The sequence below is a fragment of the Rhinolophus sinicus genome, chromosome 1 (genome assembly GCF_057876585.1).
Source record: "Rhinolophus sinicus isolate RSI-liver-muscle chromosome 1, RSI-T2T, whole genome shotgun sequence".
Classification (NCBI taxonomy): Eukaryota; Metazoa; Chordata; class Mammalia; order Chiroptera; family Rhinolophidae; genus Rhinolophus; species Rhinolophus sinicus.
Window position 1 is genome coordinate 6,315,244 of NC_142501.1, and position 15,374 is coordinate 6,330,617.

Consider the following 15,374-nt stretch of genomic DNA (forward strand, 5'->3'; position numbering starts at 1 on the left):
CCCAGACAATTACACATGATATCACCCTCAGTGTCCCTTGCTACTTTTTTATCTGGTGTGATCCTCCTGCCTGAGGTTGGTGCCATGTGAGTCTATTTCAATACCTGGCTCAGAAGATAGGACCAGTGACTAAGCATCGAGTCCAGCCAGTGGGTTCATGGAGAATGACCTGACCCTCTGCACTCGGGGAGGGACACACACTTATGGGGCAAATAGGAGTTTTGTGCCTCCAATAACTGCTGCCCACAGGGGCCACTTTGGACCTGCTTTCTGCCCAGGTCTCAACCCTATTTATAAGGTGGCAGCAGTATTGCTCCAAAAGCACAGAGTCCGGGTCTAGTCCAGTTCAGTTCAGTTTCAAATGCTGGTCAAGGCTCTTCTCCCACCCCGATGGTCTTGAGTCCCATATGATCACCTAGTGGGCGAGGGCAGGGGGTTGACTCTCAACACACTCTCCTCCCCCAAACCCAATCAGCTTCAGGGCGAAGGCAGAGAAAAAAGACCAAAAAAGAACAGTGTGGGGGGCAAACTGAGTCTTCTTTGCCGAGCTCCAGGGGAGTCTCGTGCCCCGATCAAACCAATGTTCACACAACAACCTGCACATGGATGTCAATAGCAGCTTTCTATCCCCAAACTGGAAGCAATCCAGATGCCCTCCAACTGGTAAATGGTTAAACAAACTGCCCACATGCATACCAGGGACTCCTACTCAGCCATGAAAATGAATGAACTTTTTATTGATATGTTCAACAATCTGGTTGAAGCTCCAGAGAATTACACTGCATGGAAACAGCCAATCCCAAAAAGCTACGTACTATATGATTTCATGTATGTAACATTCTTGAAATGACACAGTTATAGAAATGGAGCACAAGTTAGTGATTTCAGGGATTAAGGAAGACATGGGTCAGGAGGCGAGTGGCTATAGCTGTAAAAGGGCCACAGGAAGGATCCTTGTGGAGATGGAAATGTTATGTATCGTGACAGTATGTGTCAACATGCTCGATGGATATTGTACCATAGCTTCTGCAAGATGTTACCATTGGGGGAAACTGGGGAAAGGGGTCTCTCTACACTACTTCTTACAACTACGTGTGAATATACAATTATCTCAAAAGGAAACGGTTTAATTTTTAAAAACAGATTAGACACAATTGAAGAAAGAATTAATGATCCTGAATATATATCAGAAGAAGAATGAAGACCCTGTAAACGAAAGGATGAAAAGCACTTAATAGTCATATGAAACAGGTAACTGACATGTAATTGTAGTTCCAGAAGGAGAAGGGAAAGAGAATGTAGAAGAAATAGTATTTGAAGAGATAAAAGGCAGAGAAATTTCTACTATTGATTATAAAGACATCAAATCACATACTCAAGAAGCCCTACATCTTAATATAACATTTCCGTCACCACAAGGATCCCTCCTGTGCCCTCCCAGAGCTACATCCACTTGCCTCCTGCACCCACCCCCTTTATAACCCCTGACAATCATTAATCTGTCCACCATGTCTATAATTGTGTCATTTCAAGAATGTTATATAAATAGAATCATGTAGTATGTAACCTTTTGGGATTGAAGTAGAGCTGCTCCAAGCAAGTAGTCCTGATTCAAGAAGCAAAAAACAGTCTTAAAAAAGAAAATCTTAAAAACAACTAGTAAAGGAGTGGCGGTGGGTGGAGTGTTGAAGAGAGATTACCTAGACAATCTCAAGACTTTACAATATAAGTAATGGAAAACGGAGGACAATAGAATATTATTTTGGATGTACTAAAAGAAAGTAACTGTCAACCTGGAATTCTACACCCAGCAAAACTATCTTTCAAGAATGAAGGCACAACTGATAGAAGTACAGGAGAAACAGACAAGACCACAATGATAGTGAGAGATTTCAACACACCACTCTATAACAGGTGGAAAATCAGATGAAAAACCAGTAAGAGTATGGTAGGCTTGAACATGATTAAGAAAACTGCCTAGTGGATATATTTAGAACAATGCTTCCAACAAATACGAAAGATTCTTTTTCAAGCAATATGGAACCTTTATGAAAAGTTACCGTATACTGGATAATTAAGCAAATCCCAGCCAACTTCAGAGAACATTAAGATAGAAATCTATGAAGAAAAGAAAAAGATAACTAGAAAATTCCCACTTGTTTGGGAAATAAGAACTATAACTATAAATAGTCTAAGGTCAAAGAAAAAAATCATAATGGAAATTAGAAATTATTTAAGCATAAAGGAAATGTACGATGCAGGTAAGTAACTTAAAGCTGAAAAGCATACATTGATAAAAAAGTTCAAAGAAGATCTAAATAAATGAAGAAACATACTGTGTTCCTGGATTGGAAGACAACATAGTTAAGATGTCAGTTCTCCCCAAATTGATATACAAATTTAACTGACTGAAAAACTAATGAATCAGCCATATTTCTTACAAATTAAAAATAGAATAGTCAAACAAACACAGACTAAAAGAAAAAGAACAATGAAGATAAATGCAAAACGAACAAAAAAAGGAAATAAACATAACACAGACTGTAAAGGCAAGTGCTAGTTCTTTGAAAATTTTTAATAAAATTGACAAATCGTTGGCAAAACTCATCAAGAAAAAAGAGAGAAGACACAATTCCCAGTATCAGGAATTAAAAAGAAGATACCACTACACATCCAGCAAAGATAAAAAAGATAAGAGACTGTTAAAAATTGTATCCAAATCAGTTGAAAATTTAAAAGAAACAGATCATTTTCTTTTTAAAAAATGCTAGTTTCTAAAGCTGATACTTGAACAATAGAAATCTGAAGAGACTTATAATTATTAAATAAATTGAATCCATAAACAAATCTTTCTCACTAAGAAAACTCCAGGCCCTGCAAATTCAACCAAGCACTTGAGGAAATAATGATCTTATATAAACTCTTCTAGAGGACAGAAAATGAATATAAAAGTACGAAATGGCCTCAATTCGTTTTATGAGGCCAGAATAACCCCGGTATCAAAACCTGACAAAGTGAGTCTCAATTATCAAGAAAGATGCAAGCATCCCAATCAAAATGTAGCAAATGGAACCCAGCATGAGCTTATCAGGTATACCCCAGAAATGTCAGGTTGGTTTAACATCGCAAAATGATAAATACAGTTCACAGCAATAGCACAGTAAAGAGAAAAACATATGATCATTTCAATACACACACACACACACACACACACACAAATTCAATACCCATTTGAAGTGAAACATGCTAGGCAAGCTAGGAATACAAGCGAACTTTCTTTAAAAGAGTTAACAGATACCCATGTAAAACTTACAGAAAACATCTTACGTGTCTTAATGCTTGAAATATTGAAAGCTTTCCTTTCAGATCAGAAACAAGCCCATAATACCTGCTATCCCCACTTCTATCCAACATTGAAAATGAGATCTTGGCAGCCCTGTAAGGCAAAGACAAGAAATGAAAGGTGTAAGGATTGAAATGGAAGAAATTAAAATGTCATCTTTCAAGATAATATGATTATAAAGGTAGAAAGTCCAAAAGTATCTAATTTGAATTCAACTGAGTGGCTAAGCATAAAAAATATGCATCTCATTCAAGCACTGTCTAACGTGGGTTGGCGAGAACCGTCTTCTGTACACCACTCATGGATCTAGGCCCCTTCATCCTGCCCACTGTCATTTCATCTTGTGGCCTCCAGAGTTGCCATGGCAAGGAAAGACAGAGTGTGAGGGAAACTCACCAACACTTTGACCTGGAAGTAACAGGGACCATGTCCGCTCACATTGCACTGGTTGGCCCTACCTCCCTGCCAGGGACCTGGACAGTGTAGTCTTCCTTTGGTCCCCAAATACTCAAGTTACTCTTTTTCCACAAGTACCGTGTTTCCCGGAAAAAAAGACTGAGTCTTATATTAATTTTTGCTCCACAAAGACGCATTAGGGCTTATGTTCAGGGGATGTCATCCTGAAAAATCACGCTAGGGCTTATTTTCCTGTTAGGTCTTATTTTCGGGAAAACACGGTAGAACAATCTCACACCTTCTCAAGAGAGATAATTTAACTCCTTGGGTCCCTGAATCCAGCTTGAAATCTCGGATCTTCGAGTGAGCGGTCTATCCAGTGCTCTCCAGTGGGTCTGTACCTGCCTCTTCTTGGCCTGGAGATTTACAAACTGAAAGAGATATGATCTTATACAGATCCAATATTCCGTGAGGGAGCAGGGGCAGGGCAACTGCAATAAACACTTCCATGTGGCAATAGGAGGAATGGAGACAGGTAGCAGTCACCGTTCCATAGCAATTCTGAAACCCTGCTGGGTCGACGTTGTGAAGGCCCCATCCCTGGGGTGACAAACGTTTCTTGATTAGACTTCTCTGGTAGGAAGTCCCTTGTTCATTGCTCTCCCTGGCCCCTGACTATGTCATTCCATCATCCTCTTTGGCTGCATCTGAAATGGACATGAGAATATGCCATCCTTGAGGGCTGTGAAACTCTCAGCTGCTGTCTGCTTGTGGAGACTGGGAGCCCAAAGCTTGTTTTAAGTCGCAAACAACCAGAGCCTTATTTTAGCACAAGTGTTGGGTTTCTTTTATAATACAATGTCCTTAAAACACTTAATAAACTTATGATTTATTTGTTTCCAGTGAGTTCCATGCTTCATACCTCCATTCAAAAGTTCTTCCTGAGATCTAGACCTCAACTTCACTTAGTTGCCTTTTTGTCTCTAGGTCTCACTCACAAGATAAACACTCTCGATGTAGAGAAACAGCCCTAGCCAAGACCAGACACCCAGTGGCTAGAGAAGAAACGATAAACATTAGGAAATATTAAAATTCATTGTTGTATGACAAAAGGTCACACAAATGGGGACAAGAGATTTAAACACAGAGAACACATACGAGTATGAGGCTTATGTTTAATTTACAGAGAGCATGTGCAAATTGACAGAAAAAAATAAACAAACCAATCTCTAGAAAAAGAAAAAAACATCAAAAGACAATTCGCAGAATGACTCTAAAGGACAATAAACATAAAAAGACTCAAACACACTGGTACCGTGTTTCCCCGAAAATAAGACCCAGCCGGACCATCAGCTCTAATGCGTCTTTTGGAGCAAAAATTAATACCGGGTCTTATATTAATTTTTGCTCCAAAAGATGCATTGGAGCTGATGGTCTGGCTAGGTCTTATTTTCGGGGAAACACGGTATGCGGGGAAGGGAGCAAAGTGTAATAATGAGATACTTTACACCTATCAAACTGGCACAAAATAAATGATAAATCTCTCATTAGCAGCTGTGTGAGAAAAGAGTACTCTTATGCACTGCTGCTAGAAATGAGAATTATTATAACCTTTGTGGAAAGCAATCTGAAAGTATCTATTAAAATTGAAAAGCATAACACACTTTGACCCAGAGTGGATGGAATGGAATTCCACGTTGGGATGGAAACCAAATGATGCTTATCAACGGGGTGTCAGAGTCAGTGGGGTGCTAGTAAATGGTAAACAACCAGCTCTCTAGGAAAAAAAAATGTATGCGTACGTGTGCATACCATTTTATAAAAAACGTGTTAACAAAGGATATGTGGCAAAATTGACAAATAATAAAAAAATGTGTAATACTCTTCATTTTTAATTGTACATAGTCAACTGATTCTCACAGAATGCTTATGCTGTTTTTTGCCCAAGATCAACTGCAGCCAACCCACTTGCAACCAATGAACAAGTAAGCGTAGGTCCAATATGAGCATTCATTGACAGTTTCGTTTTTGTTAAAGTGTACCATGAAAGTGAATCAAAGAAGACGTGTGGAAACGTCACTCATCCATCAGTGGCATGACTGCCCTCTTTGTTGGATTAAATAACAAGCCTGGGCGAAGAGTGCCTCAATTTTTTTGTGCTAGTCACAAAATGCTGTAGCTACAGACATGACACACTTTTAAACTGAATTTGCAGTATTAATGTTAATGTTTCTCAAGTCTACACAACCAACATACCATCAATCAAGTCCTGATTTGGCGTGTGTGCCCGCTCCGTGGTGCGTGCTCTTTCACCAAGGCCACCTTTGAACTGCCCACGTGACGGGTCTAATCGCAGACGTGGGAAGAGCTGCCAGAGACACGCTGTTATACAACATTATAGAGTACTTATTGCCCCTGTTTTTAATAGCATGTATTTAATTATAAGTTTACAGAATTTAATTTTTCACTGGCTGCATTTAATAACTGGCTCACGAAATTCCAGAAAAATTAACAACAGGCTGTCACGAGCCAGTGTGTGCTGGCCTCCAGCACGCCCCTGGGAAAGTTGACTAATGTGGAACGGCCACACTGTGGAAATTTATGCAACTATTCAAAAGAATGAATTGGAGCCCTACAGGGGATTTGGAGGGATTGCAGAATCAGAAAAGCAAAATACAGACAAGAGAGTATAGTACTGATCGCATTTTTGTAACATAACGACTCTCCCCAACGAAACCTCTATATATGTGTCTGTATATATATAATGGTCAGTGATACACGAGTGTTCAGAAGAATAAGGCAAATTGGGGACATAAGGTGGCACGTGTGGAAGGGGAAAAGGGAGCCAAGAAAAACAGGGAAACACAACAACACAAAGACTGCCAATAGAACAAACTGCGCGTATGTTAACACACTTTGTCATTCACGGGTAAGATATGCATGTACTTGTATGGCTTCAGGTCATTAAAGTACTTTTTTAAAGCAAGTCCTCGGTTGGACAGTTGCTTAGGTTATCTACGTTTGCATAACAAAGCACCTCAAAACTTTGTAGCTTAAAAGACCCACCACCATTTGCCATGACAGCTCTGTGGGTTGAGCATCTGGGTTTCCCACTCACGTGGTGGTGGCTGGGGCGCTGAGATGGCAGGAGGGTTCAGCGTGACCTTCCTCGCGCGGCTGGAGGTGGGTGCTGGTCAGATGGGGCTCTCCGGTGGGGACCTCCGTTCTCCCCGTGAGCCTCTCCACCTGGTTTGGTGGGCTGCCTCTCAGCATGGCGACTGGAGTGAGTGAGGGGTGAGCGGAGGAAGAGATGCTAGAGAGGGTACAGGAGCCAAATTATACGAGGCTTAGAGACCCCTGTAAAGACTGGCTGGTATTTCGAGTGAAAAGTGGGAGCATTTGCAAGAGTTTGAGGAGAGGCGTGTCTGCTACAGCTGAATGTTTTTTAAGGCTTATTCTGTCGGCTGTGCTGAGAGCAGACTGTAGGGGGCAAGGATGTAGTGGCCGGAACCCAGATGGGGGCGGGAGGTGGTGAGACGCGGTCAGATTCGGGATGCATTTGGGAGGCAGAACCGACGTGAATTTCTGACAGATCAGATGGGGGAGTGAGAGAAACAGAGTCACCCCGGGCGAACACAAGGCTCTTGGCCTGAGCAGCTGAATGACTGAGAGACGGGGCTGCCGGCAGCTGAGACGGGGAGGCTGGGAAGAGGTCAGGATTCAGGGGTAGATGTGCTGGGCTTGAGAACAGGTGGCTTTGACATCCAAGTAGCACTGTCACATTTCACAGCTGGAAACACAATTGGAGGTCAAGACAGAGGTCCAGGCTGGAGGTCCACCTTGGGCATCACTGACAAATCAATGGTATTTAAAGCCACAAGCCAGGATCACTAAGGGGCAGAGTGATACAAAGAGACACAGTCCAAGGATTGAGGTTGGGGACATTCTAACGTGTCAAGGTCACGGAGACCGGAAGAATCGGCAAGGGAGTAAGGAGGGACTGGCAGAGAGTACGCCAGGGTGTTGGACGCCAGGTGAGGGGAGGGCACCCAGGAGGAGAGAGGGACCCCTCCGCAGAGTCGGATAAACCCAGTCTTTTTGAGTTCTGACAACTAGACTGAGCTGGGTCAAGAAGGCACTGCTCATTGCTTCCTGCCGGGCCAGAAAGCTGAGGGCTGGCCGACAGTGGATTTCGGGTTGGGGGGAGAGGGTCTGACTTTATTCAGAGCAGTTTCAGGGAATATGTGGGACAAAAAGCTTGCTTGGGGTGTCGGGGCAAAGTCAAGAAAGATGGGGTGGAGTTTGCTCTTCCAAGGAGCTTTGATACGAAGAGGGGAAAGGAGACGGAAGACGCTTGTACGAAGATGGGCGGTCTAGCTAGATGCATGCATGCTGATGCTAAGAGCTGATGGTGGGGAAGGTCAGCTGAGCACATATCCTGAGCCTGGCACTGGTGGGCGGGGCCAAGCGCACAACAGGAAACAACACAGACTTGACCTGCCCCAGGTATCCTCGGCTTTGATGGGTCTTTCTAGCCAGAGGGCATTGCACCCACCCTGGCCTGGCTCTACCCTGCACACCCCCTGCCAACTCCTGGAGGAGGGTGAGCCCCTACACTGCACAGGCTCAGCGCTCAGATGAGTCCGTGCTGGAGCAGCAGGCATCCTTCAAAAAGAACAGCCTGACTGCCATCGGACGCACCACCTTCCCATTAATCGCCTCAGAAAACAACCGAGAGCAGCTGGCAAACAGTCAAGCCAAATCCCAGTGGGGGAAGCAGCAAGACTTGACATGAACGAGGATTCTGCAGCCTGAGCCCAAGAGGGAGGGCCAGACAGGCACCCGTTAGGAATGTCTATTTGTGGCTCTCCAGTCTAATTTCTGAATATGACAATGAATAAATATTGGTCTTTCCTTCTGCAGCCTTTTCCATCTGGGTGGTTCAACCAAGCAGATGCTGCCACCTCTTGTTTTCTAGAACTGGGGAGAGATGGGGGTCCAGAAAGGGAAGAGGTGTCCACCTGGCATCTCATAGAAAGATGGCAGCAGGACATTCAGGGGAGCATGGGAAGGTCAGAGCCTCTTGGAGGGGAGCTGGCGTTGCTTAGCTTGAGCTCTACCTCCTGCTTTTGTCCCTCCAATGTACTCTGACAAGAGCTCATCCAACTGCTACTTGAATACCACCAATGATGGGACGCTCACTACCGCCAAGTGGTTCATTCCATTGTTAGATGGTTCAGAATGTCAGAAAGTTCTTTCCTTTGCAAAACTTCTTTTTTGAATTCTTACATTATACTGTTCTAGACATGGGAAGCAGTGAATAAGACCTGCAGGGTCCCTGCCCTCAGTGGAGAAACAAATAGGAACCCGGACAGATAGCAAAGCGAAGGGAGGAAGGAGATTCCAGCTAGTGCCCTGACAACTAAGCTGACAACTGGGTCAGGAAAGCACTGTGCATGGGACATCAGCAAGGACGGCATTCTGGACACGCAGCATGGGGACCCGGCTGGCCTCTGAGGATGGGGGACCACCTGAGGTGGGAAGACATCTTCCATATACTCTTCCAGGAGCAGGAACTGGACTGGGCGACTGGGTATTTGGCAGCAGGCGCTGCGCCTCCTCTCCGAGCCCCAGGGGGCGGGAGCTGTCTGGGTGTGTGCTGCCCCTTCCCGGCTAGGCCTCTGTGGGTCCTGGAGGAGCCTGCGCTCTGAGCGGTGCTGGGAGGGCCACAAGGCTCTTGAGGCCACAGCGAAGTCGGGGTGGAGGACTTACGGGGTCTCCCCCGCCCCAGAGGCCCCCCGTCCTGCCGGCATTGGGCCTCCCAGGCTTAGTATGTTTATTGGACTCTGCTCGGCTCCTGTGGGCTCTGAGCCCAAATCCAGCTTCTCCCGCTTCGCCCTGGCTCAGCCCACATGCCTGTTCCTCTTACCTGGGGACGGCCCCACAGGGACCTAAAGAAGGCCGATCCCATCCCTCCTGGCCCTTCTCCAAGATTACAGTAGGCTGAAGAGAGTCCCCAAAACAATATGTCCGTGTCCTAACTCCCAAGACCCGTGACTTTGGACATAGGGTCTTTGTAGATGTAGTTAAGATGTGGTCATTCTGGATTTAGGATGGGCCCGAAGTCAGATGACCGGCCTCCTGATAAGACAGACGAAAGGGAGGTTTGTGACACAAACACAGAAGGGACCCTGAGGGAAGCCTGTGTGAGGATGGGCTGCAGGAACCACCAGAGGCTGGGAGACAGCCCTGGGCAGTGTCCCTCAGAGCTCCCAGAAGGACCCAGTCCACCAACACCTTGACCTTGGACTCTGGTCTCCAGACTGTGAGACAATACGTTTCTGTTGTGTTAAGTTTCTCAGTGTGTGGTGATTTGTTACAGCAGCCCCAGGAAACTCCTGCAAAGACTGACAACCGTTTGGGTGACGAGTGCCCAGGGATACTAGTAGAATGAGTGAATGAGGGCAGAGTTAAGCAGCGCTCACCTGGTGCCTTCTCTTTCTGTTAACACTACAAGGTCACATCCATTCTTAACATCTGGTTCTAGCTCCCAGCTAAAGCCCTGGGCCACTTGGGGCTATCACATTTGAGTCCCCTGGCTTGGTCATGTTGTGGCTGTGTGGCCCAGAGCAAGTTATCAACCTCTCTGGGCTGCTGCCAAATGAGTATTTGAGGACTCCCATTTAAGGTTATCTTGAGGATTTGAAATAGTATTTGCAAAGCACACTGCTAGGAGCTGGCACTTAGTAGGTGCCATTAAGTACAAACTCCTCAATGTGACTTCCGTCACAACAGCAAGTTGCGATTAGGATATTTTTGCCTGAAGCTGCTGGTTTTTTATATGTAATTTTACTCTTATCAATAGAGGCAGCTTATAAAATGTGTAGCTAAGTGTGTTGAAAGGATTTTACACTTGTGTAAGAATTTTCCTAAAAATACCTTCACAAATCAAGGGGGGATGTCCTTTGTCAGACCCCACATCCTGTAGTGGAGATGGAGGAACTGGTCACTGCTGCCCCTGTCCGGCGGGATGCAGCCCCCGGCCCTGTGCCCGCACACTGGCCAGGGCTGCTGTGCGTGGAGGATAAATAGCCCAGACGACCTCCGAGCCAGCATCTGGCCATCTTTCTTTCCAGCTCCCCTGGACCTGCCAAGTTGGCCCAGAAGTAGCCGTGCCAAAAAGAAAGGTGCATTTAAAATATTTTCTGTCTTCACTTAAGAGAGGACCTGGGTCATCCACTCGTCAGGGAACAGCCTGACACAGGCCAGCTGTCCACGGGGCCTGCCTGAGGCTCCTTCCCCTGCGGGGCTCACCAGCTTGGTCCATCTTGGGCTGGAACATTTCTCCGGTCCCATTTGCTCTCTGTGTCCTCGTCTCCTCGGGTCCCGGGCTCTGGTCTCACATAAGCAACGCCTGCTCCTTGCATCTCAAATTCACCATTGCCAAGTCTACCAGCAGCCAAGTGTGACTGTGGCAGCCACAGAGCCCTGTGGATCCTGCCATGTGCCTTCCAGTCTGAGTCACCAAAAGCCACCAGCTTCTTCTTGGGACACTCGGACCTGGCTCGTCTGTCACGAGAAGCTCAAGGCAGACAGAGTGGCCACGGGTACTCAGTCCATCAGCATTGCCAACCCGAGTACACACCAGACGGGTGAGTGAGACGCCTCCTGGTGATTCCCCGCTTCCTTCCCCCAAGGTCACGGGCTGATAAAGGGCAGAGGAGAGATTTGAACCCAGATGTCCCGTCTTTAAAGCCAGTTCCTACTTTGCTAGAGGGTGGTTTCGGTGGGTGAATGATGAACTTGATTAGCTGTGTCGCCCCAGGTTGGGGAAGGGACGGAAGGGAGTCTGAGCAGAAGAGGGAGTCCAGGGGCTCCACTGGGAAGAAGTGGCAGAGCGTCCCATCCTGAGGGCCTGAGATTCAGCGTTTCTGGCGCGTCCCTGTTTTAGCAGCACTGGGTCCAGGTGTTTTGGGGCCCAAAGCTTCTACAGCTTCTACACCGGCGCTGGGCACTGGGCACTCAGTGGGCAGCAGACCCATTTATGTACACGGCACTCAGAGCAGGGCTCTAGCCGAATCAGTGGGGGTCAATGCACAGAGAGGTCACATGCAGTGTGGTTTCAAGCCAAAGCTAGAAATGACCACTACAGCCCAGAGATGCAGGACAAAAACAGAGATGACTCAGGGGAACCTAGACTATGCAACTAGGAGAGAAAGCCCAGCCGGATCTGAGGTTGTTTTCTCCTGTTCATGCTGCCTGGCCGTGGCCATCCAAGGCCCCAGGAGGGATCAGTTGGGGCCCCGATCTCTGTGTCTCCTTCTCACCGGCTTCCTGTCCTGGGCCAGCCAGTCACTGCTCAGCACCACGTCAGCCGTGTTTTCTCAGGGAAGACAGGTATTTCTCTACTGAAACGTAAGATAAACAAGGAGGGGCTCTGGGTTTCTATTTCTTTGTGGTCTGGAACTATGGCTGCATGTGAGAATCGCCTGCTCAGATCTAGACCTCCCAGTGTCCAAACCATGTCTGGACCAGGGACTGAGAATACCGACAGGTGGGACGTGCGATCAGGTGAGTCCAGCCACGTCACCTGCAGCTTGTTGGCAACTCAGAGTCTGACACCCAAGTGAGAGCAGCAAAAACAGTGTGCCTGGTACATAGCGTGCAGCCCAGGGGCTCTGGGTCTGTCCCTTGGTCACCGACCCCTGTACTGACTGTCCCCATGGGCCCCGAGTAGGGGGTGCACATCAGCTGGTGGGCCCTGCCCGACCACCAGAGCCCAGATTTTGATGACCAGGACAGAAAAGATAGGGCATAGGGCCCTGGGTCGAGGGTGGTCTAAGCAAGGCACCTGGCCCAGGATGCTACTCCCAGCCCATCAGGGATGCCCCATTCCCACCTTCCATGGGATGCTGCAACCCCATGCAGACTCCCCGAAAGGTGGGGTCCTGCCTTCATTCACACACCTCTAGAGCAGCACATGCCATCTGTGCATGTCCTCATCCATTAGAAAGCTCTTCCTGATACTGATAGGGAATCTGCCTCCTGGGCCCTGGCCAGTGACAGCTGGGGGACTCTGCCTCCCACAGGGAGGGTTGGGGGGTCTTGTCTTGTCTCCATCTCAGGCTGTGGGCGCCTCTGCATCTGTTTCTTGCTTCCCTCATCCTGGGACCACAGGCCAATTCCTCCCCTTGGCCTGCTCTGTCCCCCAGAACATCTGGAACGAGGTGTTCAAGAAGATCAACTCTTCCCAGCATACCCCACACCAGTTTCATGTTTGAGAAGCCTTTTGTAGGTGGCATATACTGACGTGACTGGGAAAAACCACCTATGGGTAACTGCTGCCCCTCCCCCACTGTCTGGCTGGATCAGGGACCAGGGTTAGGAGACAAGACTGGGAGGGGGTATTGAGTGGCCTTGACCAGGAGTAGAGAGTGGAGGAGAATGGGTGGGGGAGCAGATACCTACATCCACAGGGAGACTTGGGGACGGAAATGCTGGAGAGAGAGAATTTCAAAGATGCTTTGCTGCTTATCAAAAATCTACAACGTGCAACCAGAGAAGGACTTTTATTTTCCACACTGTGGAGATTATTCACTGAGTAATAGTCCCAAGGCAAAGCAACGAAAAAACAACATATGTGTATGTGTACATGACCGTGTTGTTATATATACATATATACATATATAATACGTGTATTAAAATGCATCACACTGAGCAAGCAGGAACAAGGAAAATCCAGAGAACCGGGAGTGAAATTGCCAGTGCGCGGAGGTAAGCCGTTGCTAAAGCGGACTTTGCCCTGGGGACATCTGCCGAGCTGGTCACCTGATCGTCCTTTTCCACGACCACACACTGCTCTGGGTGGGAAAAACACCCTGGGCCCACCAACATGAGAGGCAGATAGGGAGCCCACATGCAGCTGGGCTCGATACAAGGGCTGTGCTTTTACTGTGGGAATAAGTTGTGGGGTGGCGGGAGCCTGAAGGCGGAAAGCAAGGACACTTGCCTAATATCAACCCTGGCACTGGGGGAAGATAAAAACAAATCTCCTCGAAGTCATAGGCACAAACCAGCCCTAATGTGGTGTCTACACTAGCTGTGTGCACCACACGTCTTAGACTAGAACCTGAATTTAAAGGGAGCTGACTCGGAGTGACCCCTGCCATCCGGCTGAAGCAGATGTGAATTATCTCCAGAGGTGCACGTTTTCAGCGTCGATCTCGGACAATTCCCAGTGGGTAAGTAGAAGGACCACAGGCGGAGCTCACCCAAGACACACACGGAAAAACACCATGGACAAGACTCAGCGCAAACAACAGGCAGCGGGAATGGACCACAGGTGGGCTTCGGGCATCAGACCGTCAGGTGCAGAACATAAAACAAAGACGCCGAATGTACAGAAAGAATTAAAAGAAGGAATCAAAAATGGGAGTAAGGAACAAGACCCTATAAAATGGCTGAGAAAATGTGAAAAAGAAACACATGAAACTTCTAGAAACAAAAAAAGAAAAACTGTATGATTGAAATAAAACAAACGGATTACACAGCAGAATCCAAGCAGCTGTTGAGTCAAGATGCCACCAGCTGCTGCAACACACACCAAAAGGACGAAGTTCAAACCTTTCTTACTCATGTAAGGTTCAAAGCAGGTGCCGCTGACCGGCAGGCTGCTCCCCACCCAGGGTGATTCCATCAGTGGCCCCACCAGGTTCGGCACATGGCTTCCAATTTCATACTTGTCTGCATCACCGGGTCATCAGTGCACATCAAGGAGCATCGAGGGGCTTGGTGGGGGCCAGGTTTGGGGACCAGGCCCGGCAACGTTGCTTCCTACTTGACTCACATTTCATTGACTAGGGGTCAATGACGAGGCCACGTCAAATTACAAGGGACACGGGGAAATGTAGTCTAGCTGCATGACCAGCATGGGAAGGAAATGGGTTTGATGAGCTGAGTGGCCAGGCCATCTGTCGTGCGGGGGACCCTGCTCGCTGCGCCATTTGTCAGGCAGGGTCTCTGCTCCCGCTCCCCACACAAGAACGCAGAACATGGTGAGGCCAAAAAGGAACACCCACGGAGCCATAGGTAGGGGAGTCATACCACTATATTCTCTCTGGCGGCACTATACTCTCACTGGAGGCTGGATCCACACTGTCCGCAAACCACCATCCACACTTGCCAGCCCAGCCGCCATCTCCTTGCTAGCCCCCATTCTTTCTCCCTCTTCTTCCTCCTTCTCTTCTCTGCTAGCGTAGCCACAGCAGTTATATTAGTGGCCAATGGCTCACTGGTTACAGCTGACGGCTAACTAGCCACAGCTGATGGCCATCCAATCACAGTTGATGGCCATTTCCTACCTGAGCCAGCACCTGTCTATGTGAGGCCGAGAGCCTGGAAACTACTTTCTGGGGCTCTGCCCCCACACCATCTGGGCCACAGCTGCTGAAGAAAGGTGAGTGTCCAGTAAGTGTTAGCCATGGCTATTGTTTAGCTGATAGCATAACCATAGCTAACTGCAAACCCTGCCTTCATTATTTCAGTTAATCCTTATGACTCCCACCCTGGGGATTAAGCTGAACAGGGAGAATCATTCTATTTTATCAGTAAGGGAAGTGCCTTGCCTAAGACGACA